General features: G+C 40.2%; 1 long non-coding RNA gene across 2 annotated transcripts; it reads left to right on the top strand.

The window, feature by feature from the left end:
- Positions 1 to 6132: 6132 nt before the first annotated feature.
- On the top strand, positions 6133 to 7310 carry LOC143740712 (uncharacterized). 2 transcript variants are annotated; one of them, XR_013204883.1, is made up of 3 exons: positions 6133 to 6211; positions 6995 to 7108; positions 7265 to 7310. It is a non-coding gene; the product is annotated as an uncharacterized LOC143740712 (long non-coding RNA). The 2 variants fall into 2 exon arrangements; XR_013204884.1 differs by having other exon boundaries at positions 7268 to 7300.
- Positions 7311 to 10718: the final 3408 nt, after the last annotated feature.

Genomic DNA, 10718 nt, shown 5'->3' with positions numbered 1-10718 from the left:
CTTGACTCACTTGACTCGGACTTGACTCAGTTGGTCGCACCAGCATATGATTTGGTTGCACCTTTTTTTTTTTTTTTGCTACATGCTGTTACGGTGTTTATTCATTTTGTCATGTTTCTGGTTTGTGGTTTCTCTGTCTTTGGTCTTTTATTCAGTTTGTGCCTTGTTAATTGTAGTCTGTTATTCTAGTCTGTTATTCTAGTCATGTCATTATTAGGTCCCTTGTTTCAGGTGTGTTGTCTTGTTAGGTTGTATGGTCCCGCTCGGTGTTCTGATTTGCCCCAGCTGTGTCTTGTTCCCTCATCCCGTCTGTGTATTTAAATCCTGTCTGCTCTTTTGTTCGTGGTCAGTTATTGAATGTATGTTTTAATGTGCGTACCACGAGTGTCTTGTCTGTTCTGAGTCTGTGATTAAACTTGTCTGTGAACTTGACTCGGAACTTGACTCGGAACTTGACTCGGAACTTGACTCGGAACTTGACTCGGAACTTGACTCGGAACTTGACTCGGAACTTGACTCGGAACTTGACTCGGAACTTGACTCGGAACTTGACTCGGAACTTGACTCGGAACTTGACTCGGAACTTGACTCGGAACTTGACTCGGAACTTGACTCGGAACTTGACTCGGAACTTGACTCGGAACTTGACTCGGAACTTGACTCGGAACTTGACTCGGAACTTGACTCGGAACTTGACTCGGAACTTGACTCGGAACTTGACTCGGAACTTGACTCGGAACTTGACTCGGAACTTGACTCGGAACTTGACTCGGAACTTGACTCGGAACTTGACTCGGAACTTGACTCGGAACTTGACTCGGAACTTGACTCGGAACTTGACTCGGAACTTGACTCGGAACTTGACTCGGAACTTGACTCGGAACTTGACTCGGAACTTGACTCGGAACTTGACTCGGAACTTGACTCGGAACTTGACTCGGAACTTGACTCGGAACTTGACTCGGAACTTGACTCGGAACTTGACTCGGAACTTGACTCGGAACTTGACTCGGAACTTGACTCGGAACTTGACTCGGAACTTGACTCGGAACTTGACTCGGAACTTGACTCGGAACTTGACTCGGAACTTGACTCGGAACTTGACTCGGAACTTGACTCGGAACTTGACTCGGAACTTGACTCGGAACTTGACTCGGAACTTGACTCGGAACTTGACTCGGAACTTGACTCGGAACTTGACTCGGAACTTGACTCGGAACTTGACTCGGAACTTGACTCGGAACTTGACTCGGAACTTGACTCGGAACTTGACTCGGAACTTGACTCGGAACTTGACTCGGAACTTGACTCGGAACTTGACTCGGAACTTGACTCGGAACTTGACTCGGAACTTGACTCGGAACTTGACTCGGAACTTGACTCGGAACTTGACTCGGAACTTGACTCGGAACTTGACTCGGAACTTGACTCGGAACTTGACTCGGAACTTGACTCGGAACTTGACTCGGAACTTGACTCGGAACTTGACTCGGAACTTGACTCGGAACTTGACTCGGAACTTGACTCGGAACTTGACTCGGAACTTGACTCGGAACTTGACTCGGAACTTGACTCGGAACTTGACTCGGAACTTGACTCGGAACTTGACTCGGAACTTGACTCGGAACTTGACTCGGAACTTGACTCGGAACTTGACTCGGAACTTGACTCGGAACTTGACTCGGAACTTGACTCGGAACTTGACTCGGAACTTGACTCGGAACTTGACTCGGAACTTGACTCGGAACTTGACTCGGAACTTGACTCGGAACTTGACTCGGAACTTGACTCGGAACTTGACTCGGAACTTGACTCGGAACTTGACTCGGAACTTGACTCGGAACTTGACTCGGAACTTGACTCGGAACTTGACTCGGAACTTGACTCGGAACTTGACTCGGAACTTGACTCGGAACTTGACTCGGAACTTGACTCGGAACTTGACTCGGAACTTGACTCGGAACTTGACTCGGAACTTGACTCGGAACTTGACTCGGAACTTGACTCGGAACTTGACTCGGAACTTGACTCGGAACTTGACTCGGAACTTGACTCGGAACTTGACTCGGAACTTGACTCGGAACTTGACTCGGAACTTGACTCGGAACTTGACTCGGAACTTGACTCGGAACTTGACTCGGAACTTGACTCGGAACTTGACTCGGAACTTGACTCGGAACTTGACTCGGAACTTGACTCGGAACTTGACTCGGAACTTGACTCGGAACTTGACTCGGAACTTGACTCGGAACTTGACTCGGAACTTGACTCGGAACTTGACTCGGAACTTGACTCGGAACTTGACTCGGAACTTGACTCGGAACTTGACTCGGAACTTGACTCGGAACTTGACTCGGAACTTGACTCGGAACTTGACTCGGAACTTGACTCGGAACTTGACTCGGAACTTGACTCGGAACTTGACTCGGAACTTGACTCGGAACTTGACTCGGAACTTGACTCGGAACTTGACTCGGAACTTGACTCGGAACTTGACTCGGAACTTGACTCGGAACTTGACTCGGAACTTGACTCGGAACTTGACTCGGAACTTGACTCGGAACTTGACTCGGAACTTGACTCGGAACTTGACTCGGAACTTGACTCGGAACTTGACTCGGAACTTGACTCGGAACTTGACTCGGAACTTGACTCGGAACTTGACTCGGAACTTGACTCGGAACTTGACTCGGAACTTGACTCACTTGACTCGGAACTTGACTCGGAACTTGATTCACTTGACTCGGAACTTGACTCGGAACTTGATTCACTTGACCCGGCGGCGCTTGACTCACTTGACTCGGCGGCGCTTGACTCACTTGACTCGGCGGCGCTTGACTCACTTGACTCGGCGGCGCTTGACTCACTTGACTCGGCGGCACTTGACTCGGCGGCAATTGACTCGCTTGACTCGGGAAGCGCGGTCTCACTTGACTCGGCGGCACTTGACTCACTTGACTCGGGTTCGTCGAGGCTGAAGCGACGTGCGGGTTCGGAAGACAGAAGCTCAGCCACAGGCATGTCGATCTCGGCAGGAAGAAGCTCAGGCATGTCGGTCTCGGCAGGAAGAAGCTCAGGCATGTCGTGGAAAGCGGGCTCGACTCGGTTCACGTGAAGCGCAGGCTCGTGGAGCGTGGTCTCGGCTGAGCAGCTGAAGTGAAGCGCGGGCGCGACCGGGCTGACGTTAAGCGCAGGCTCTCGCAGCTTCTCCTCCACGCCCACAGTAAACGGGGAACCGCTCCACAACAGGGCCAGGTCAACGTACCATTCTAAAGATCCGTGAGGACCAGGTTCGGGCATCAGAGACCGGAGTGGTTCCGATAATCCTCCGCGGAAGAAGATCTTCAAGCCGTGGGTGTTCATTTGCGCGAGATATGCCAGCTCGAGGAATTCTGCGACATAATCCTCGATGGCGCGATTCTCCTGGCGAAGACGGAGGATCTGGACATCAGGACTCCAGGTAGGCATGGCTGCTAGATCCTAGGGGGTCAGTTATTCTGTTACGAATTTGCGTGGAAGCAAAGGCAGTAGGCGGATCTAAATGCAGCAGTAGACTTTAATCACAGACTCAGAACAGACAAGACACTCGTGGTACGCACATTAAAACATACATTCAATAACTGACCACGAACAAAAGAGCAGACAGGATTTAAATACACAGACGGGATGAGGGAACAAGACACAGCTGGGGCAAATCAGAACACCGAGCGGGACCATACAACCTAACAAGACAACACACCTGAAACAAGGGACCTAATAATGACATGACTAGAATAACAGACTAGAATAACAGACTACAATTAACAAGGCACAAACTGAATAAAAGACCAAAGACAGAGAAACCACAAACCAGAAACATGACAAAATGAATAAACACCGTAACAGCATGTAGCAAAAAAAAAAAAAAAGGTGCAACCAAATCATATGCTGGTGCGACCAACTGAGAAAGTGGTTGAAACTGACCAGCGCAACCAGTGGAAAAGTTAGTCCGGAGCCATGTGTCCTATTGAAGTCCATTATATGGAGAAAAAGCCTGGAATGTTTTCATCAAAACCCTTAATTTCTTTTTCGACTGAAGAAAGAAAGACATGGACATCTTGGATGACGTGGGGGTGAGTAAATTATCAGCAAAAGTTTTCTTTAAAAGTGAACTAATCCTTTAATGTTATCTTACTAGCTATTTATAACTTATAGAAAGAGTGCAACGTTATAAAGTTACATGTATTGCAAAATACATAATGATTTGAGGGCCAAGTTTGTAGTCAAAGTATGGGCAGGCCATAGTCAATGTAAAGCATATTGTTGATGTTTCGTCCCTATTAGTGAATGTTCCATAACTGTTTATAATCCGCTGTCATCTGTTGTAGCGCAGCAGAGAGCAAGGGGGTTGGACCTGTTAGTTGTGCAACCCAGGCTCATGGGAAATACGTTACTCTGCCTACATTTTTGCAAAACCTGAAATACGTACCTCCAGGTACGTTTCCCTGCACTTTTCGAGTGAAAAGTCCACTAGAGGCGCTAAGTGGTATCATTTTTTCTCCGTTCCAGATGGTTAAATAAAGGTTATAAAAATGACAATACCAGTAATGTTCAGACTTCTCCGTAGGCCTATACACTCATTTTAATATAAATTTGGAATTATTTCCACGCTTTTGAGGTGCCACACAGCCCAGTCTCACGGCAGTTCGTGATATGGCCACGTCATTTAATCTACTGGTTCGTGATACTGACACGTTTATTTCATTATTTTCGTGATATCAGCATTTTTATTTAGCCTATTTATTTTTTTAGTAATGTAATGCATTCTTTCTGCCAGGCGTGCTGCAGCAGAGAAAGCTGTTTCATCGACATTTATTCACGATATCTGATCATGTTTATATATGTATTTATTTTAATGTTATTATTTCGGTCTTATTGCCAGGGAAGCTGGACTGTTTTGCTGTTGATTTAAAAAAAAAAAAAGTATAAACGACTACGCGAATTTTATCAGTAGGAAATCGCGTTGAAGAAGTCTCCTTCCGAACACATCGCGATATTTGGCATCAGTTCATGTGTGCCAGATGTTGGTGAGTAGCAAAATACACTGTCCTAATAATGCGTGATATAATGCATTTTCTGATGGTCGAAATGAATCAGATTAGCTCATGTTCAGTCACTGCATTATCTGTCATCTCCACGGAGGCTTTGCGTTTCATTGCTTTCTAATTCAAAACAGGGTGATTAAACACTATCTGCCACGTGACGTGCTACAGGCCTAGACCTTCTATCAGTTAATAATATTCAAATTAGGTTTAAAGTAAGTTAGTACAATTAGTTCCAAAGTGGTATTTGTTGTAGAATCACAGTAAAAACAACACTAACCTTGCTTTTACCACAGTAGCCTTAGTTTTACTGTGATATGTGTGGTAAAAGGACAGTAACTACAAAACTTACCACACTTTTACCACATTATTTGTAGTTTTAATGTGATGTTCGTTGTAAATGCATATTAACCACAACACTTACCATACTTTTACCACATTATTTGTAGTTTTAATGTGATATTTGTTGTAAATGCACACAACACTTACCATGCTTTTACCACATTATTTGTAGTTTTAATGTGATATTTGTTGTAAATGCATATTAACCACAACACTTACCATGCTTTTACCACATTATTTGTAGTTTTAATGTGATATTTGTTGTAAATGCACACAACACTTACCATGCTTTTACCACATTATTTGTAGTTTTAATGTGATATTTGTTGTAAATGCATATTAACCACAACACTTACCATGCTTTTACCACATTATTTGTAGTTTTAATGTGATATTTGTTGTAAATGCACAGTAACCACAACACTTACCATGCTTTTACCACAGTAACCTTAGTTTTACTGTGATAGGTGTGGTAAAAGGACAGTGACCACAAAACGTTCCGTGCTTTTACCTCAGTATTGGTAGTTTTAAAGTGATATTTGTTGTAAATGCATATTAATCACAACACTTATCATGCTTTTAATTTCTAATAATGAAACAAGAAATATTTGTAAGGTAAATCAGTAATTTTTCCATTAAATAATCCGATATATTATATATAATGATATTTTCTTTTCTCTCTTTTTAGCTGAAAAGACCAAAAGGGCGTTTCGGACTCAGTCAGCTCATTATTGTTTGAGGAGAAGTAAACGGGAGACGAAAAGCTACAAAGGCAAATATTCGCAATGGTATGTATGTGTTGGTTTTAACCCTAAATCAAACATTTTATCAATCATTTGTTGTTTCTTAAACCTTTTCTTACAAAACCCATAGCCCAATCAGTACAAACATAGTCTCAAAGTCTTAATAATTCACAAGATTTAACAAGTTGTCAAATTCGTACAATACTTGTACATAATCATGCAGCTTTTACTTCTTGTGCTGTCAATGGCTAGTGCCTCAATTCCTGTACATATTTATCTCCATATTTGTAAATCAGTTGCGCACCTTCTTGGAAAGTAGTCAGATGTCCCATACACTGTCAGAAAAGTTTATATTAATAGCATTGTATTCATTATAATTATTACAAATTGGACCCTGTCTGTTGATGTTCCAATGATACATGATGTCTCTCCACAACTCATAACCTTCCTCTGTTTGCAAGAGTGCAAAAGCTAATCTGACTTGTCACATGACATCAGATACTCGATTATTTTGTCGTAATCATATCAGTTACACTGCTGATAACTGTCCCGCTTGCATGTAAATCATGTTGTTGTTTTTTTTACATGTTATCATGTAACATTATGTCATGTTATCATAATCACTTTTTTAAGTTCATATGATTATTGCATGCTATTAAAGACATATTTTTATTCATAGAAATGCTCACATATCAGTGAACTTATTACATAAAAATGCTTTTAATATATAATTATGCAACACTCCTTACATAAATAAATCCTAAAGTTATATATAAACTGACTACTTGCAAGTAATGTATTAAAATGACCTTCCTTTCTGTTTTGCAGGATTATCTTTTTTAAAGCTCTACAATATCAAACTCAACAGCTCTTTTAGGAACCAACCCTCACAAGATCTACTAGTGAGTCGCAGCAAATCTTGCCGTGATCAGCCCTTCCCAGGTAAAGTTTCTACAATATTTCAATCAGTATTTACTCATCAAATGTTCTCCCCTGAATCGTATGGTAAATTAACTTAATTATAACTGTGTTAATTGGTATGTTTCAAGAACAATAGTAATTGCACATAGAGTAAGTGGAGACTTTCTTGTTTTACAGCAGAGAAGGAAGACCAGTCCTTATATCAACGCAAGCTAATCTAATAAGTCCTTTGTTTCGGGTGAGGAAGAAACGTCTGGTGCCCAAAGAAGACAGAAAGGTGCGTAAGTCCATTGGTATGTCTTGTATTCAAACAATGCTGTGTATTACATAATTTGATCTTGACAATTTTACATTGTACAGATTATCACTCGATTTTTATATGGGTTAAACTGTTTTTCTTCAGTACTTAGCTTATATTATGTGCTGCAATATTATATATATATAATACTTCAATGTGTATATTATATAATGTACTGACTGCTGCTTTGTAAATTTAAATAAGGAACAGGCAACTCTGGCCCTTTTGCGTTCTCCTTTTTGAGGTGGAGAGTTTACCTCCAACCCTAATTGAGCACATCTGAAAATTTTAACCAAAGTCTTCAGGTTTACTTGTAGACAATAGGCAGGAGGGTTTGAGGTTGGAGCTAAATCTGCAGGACAGTGGACGCTGAGGGCCAGAGTAGCCCATCACTGCTTTAAATAAAGCTACACTGTGTCATTTTTTATGTTGATTCTTTGCAAAAAAACACTTTGTTCTTTCAAAATTATATGTGCTCATTCATGTGTAATTACTTCCACCAATTAATCAAGTACTCTCGTAAGTGTAGAATCTGCCATTCAGAATACATATGAGCGAGTCGCTCGAATGGCGGCAGCCATGTTGCGCCTCCATCTTGAAAATACATTAGCCAAAGAGGGACATACCTGGAAATTCAAGCTTCGCCTTTCGAGCCTTTACTTAGTGGCACCGTGACGAATGCGAGGGGGAAATTACTCATAATAATACGGCCACAGTAGGAGTTAAAACGCCCTCGGAATGGGAGGGGCTAGAAAGTAATATTCAGTTGGTAGTCTTATACAATTTCACCGCTATATGGGAGAAAATCTTACACAATGTAGCTTTAAATAACACAGAACATAAGCTGACCTGACTGTCCATTAAACAGTTTAATTTGAATTGTTTGTGTTTTTTGTTTAACTTTCAGACCAGGACTGGAGAACGCCTGACGATGGGATGTTGAGACTTCGTCCTCTGAGAAAGATCTACACCACATCAGTGATCACATCTTCTGCTCATCAGTTGTACTGTAGTAGGGCACAACTGAACAAACTGTTTTCACGAACAAACTGAAGAACACGAACACGATAGAGACGTACAGGGAAGAGCAAGAAACCAGTTTAGCTGTGATATTGAATTAATTTTTTCCAACACAATATAAAATCTGTTTTCTGTATCATAGGTGACTGAATATGATTCTCTGGCACTCATTTGTGTGGCTTCAGCAGTTGTGAATCGATTAATTTGATGTTAATGTATTTTTGAAGGCTCATTGTTATTTATCTTGAATCTCATTTGTCTTTATGCTACTTTATCAACTTTATGTTGTGTCCTCAAATAAAGTGTTGTGTAATAAAGTATGGTGAATATTGTGTATTGAAAGTGGTGTTTGGGACAGAATTTTATTTGAGAAATTTGAATTTCTTATTTAGCTTAGTTCATAATTTAAAAACAACTAAATATAATTAATTACCATAATTATTTTACTTAGGACATAAACATTTTGTTGTGGTTAATGATATTTGGGACAACAATGCAGCAAAAGTTGCACATACTTGCATGTATGCCAGTTTTCAGTGAAATAAAGAGAAGGTGTGTGAATAACAAGAGGCTGCAGTGGGCTATCTTGCTACAAACACTTAAAAGTATAATTGAAGATGATCCATGTTGATCATTCTAGTACATCTACTACTGCATTTAAAATGAAAGCATAGACATTACTGATGTCAGGCAAATAATCTGCAGTCAGATGGGGTGAAAAGGATATTTTGGCACTGTTTTGTTGTTTTACTGAACGGTGCATTATCCTTGTGATATAGTAATAGTTCAAAATCTAAAATCTGTGTAGACTGTACTGCCCGTCCACCCTCAGGGGCCCAGCAATGGCCCCCAGAAGAACAAAAGAATGCACATTTCAAATGGCTGTAACTCAAAGTCCGGTTAGTGTATCAAAGAGACAATATGAAGGACAACTGCTTATGCTATGTTTACTAAATAATGTTGGGCACAGTTTTCAGACATATATGGCAAGCTGGCATAAAGGTTATTTTAAAAGTGCTCGCAGTAAAATATCAAATTGCAACCTATCCCTCATATATATCATAAAGGTTTGCACAATTAACAAATTTAGATATCCAGTTGCCCATTAAAGATATTATTTATTTAACATTTACTGTTTCATTACTAAACGTTTTAAACTACATTACCCACATATCTCTGTCATTATATCAATGGAACAGGAAGCCTTGTGCTGTAGTTCATTGAAATGTGCAGACATGCTTAGGGTTAGGGTTGGGATCTCGGTAAAAGAGAAAATTTTCACAACATAGAGACACTTTCTAGTTACCTTAAGGTATAACTAACGTAATAATAACACCAAAACATACTTTGTAACATGAAGCGCCGTTTTATATGGGTTAAAAGATAGTCCAATCACAGCGAGTTCTGCGATAAAGTCACAGCCAATAACAACCCAGCTGAACAGATGCGTCACACTTACTTGCCCAATTATGGTAAATGATGACAGATCTCTTCCAGTTCCGGCTGCAGGGATAGATTCCTTAAATATTTAATATTTGGGCTGTTAAATATGTATTGTTTCTAATTAAATTATAAAACTCACATTTAAAAACAAAAAGACTCCTTTGTGTGGTTACCACCCAAAAACGTTGTATTCATATGATCATGACACAAATTTGCTTATTTGATTAGACTGATGCATACAGTTGAAAGAGAAACCTTTTTTTCTAAGCAATGGCACAATGGCAGGGTAGTTTGCAGTTTTTTAAATTAAAGATAATTGCATGTACTAAAGTGCTACTAACATTTACAATGTATGTATAGTATATCCAGTATATTATATAACAAAATGTAACAAAAGCATAATGAATGCACACAATTTTTAAAGCAAATTCCAATATTTAATGTCAAACTGTTTAAGACAAATGTAGTACCAAAACTAATGCACAACAGAATAAAAATCAGATAATTGTAAACAAAACATAAAATCCAGATACAGGGGCAATCTATTATAGTGACACATACAGTTATTTTAAAAAAATCGCTGATGAAGTTATATTTTTACAAACCACAAGATGAGATTCAACTTTGTTATGTGAAAATATATTTGTTTCTTCCCTTTAAAGAACAAATAGGTGAAAACTTAAGCACAACATTTTACATTCTCAACTTTAATTCTATATCCTTGTGTGTCACGGTAGATGTATTCGCTGGTTCCTTCTAGTCTTGTGTTTATGTTGTTGTATGAGTGCACGTGTGCAAGGGGCGTGTCTGTATGTCATTACCTGATCCACTCCAGCTGTTCATCATTACAATCACCAGCTGCAGTTCATC

The sequence above is a fragment of the Siphateles boraxobius genome, unplaced genomic scaffold (genome assembly GCF_051911475.1).
Source record: "Siphateles boraxobius isolate OS27281-9 unplaced genomic scaffold, OSU_SipBor_1 18, whole genome shotgun sequence".
NCBI classification, from domain to species: Eukaryota; Metazoa; Chordata; class Actinopteri; order Cypriniformes; family Leuciscidae; genus Siphateles; species Siphateles boraxobius.
The sequence above is the reverse complement of the archived record's forward strand: the minus strand, read 5'-3'. Positions and strand labels throughout refer to the sequence as shown.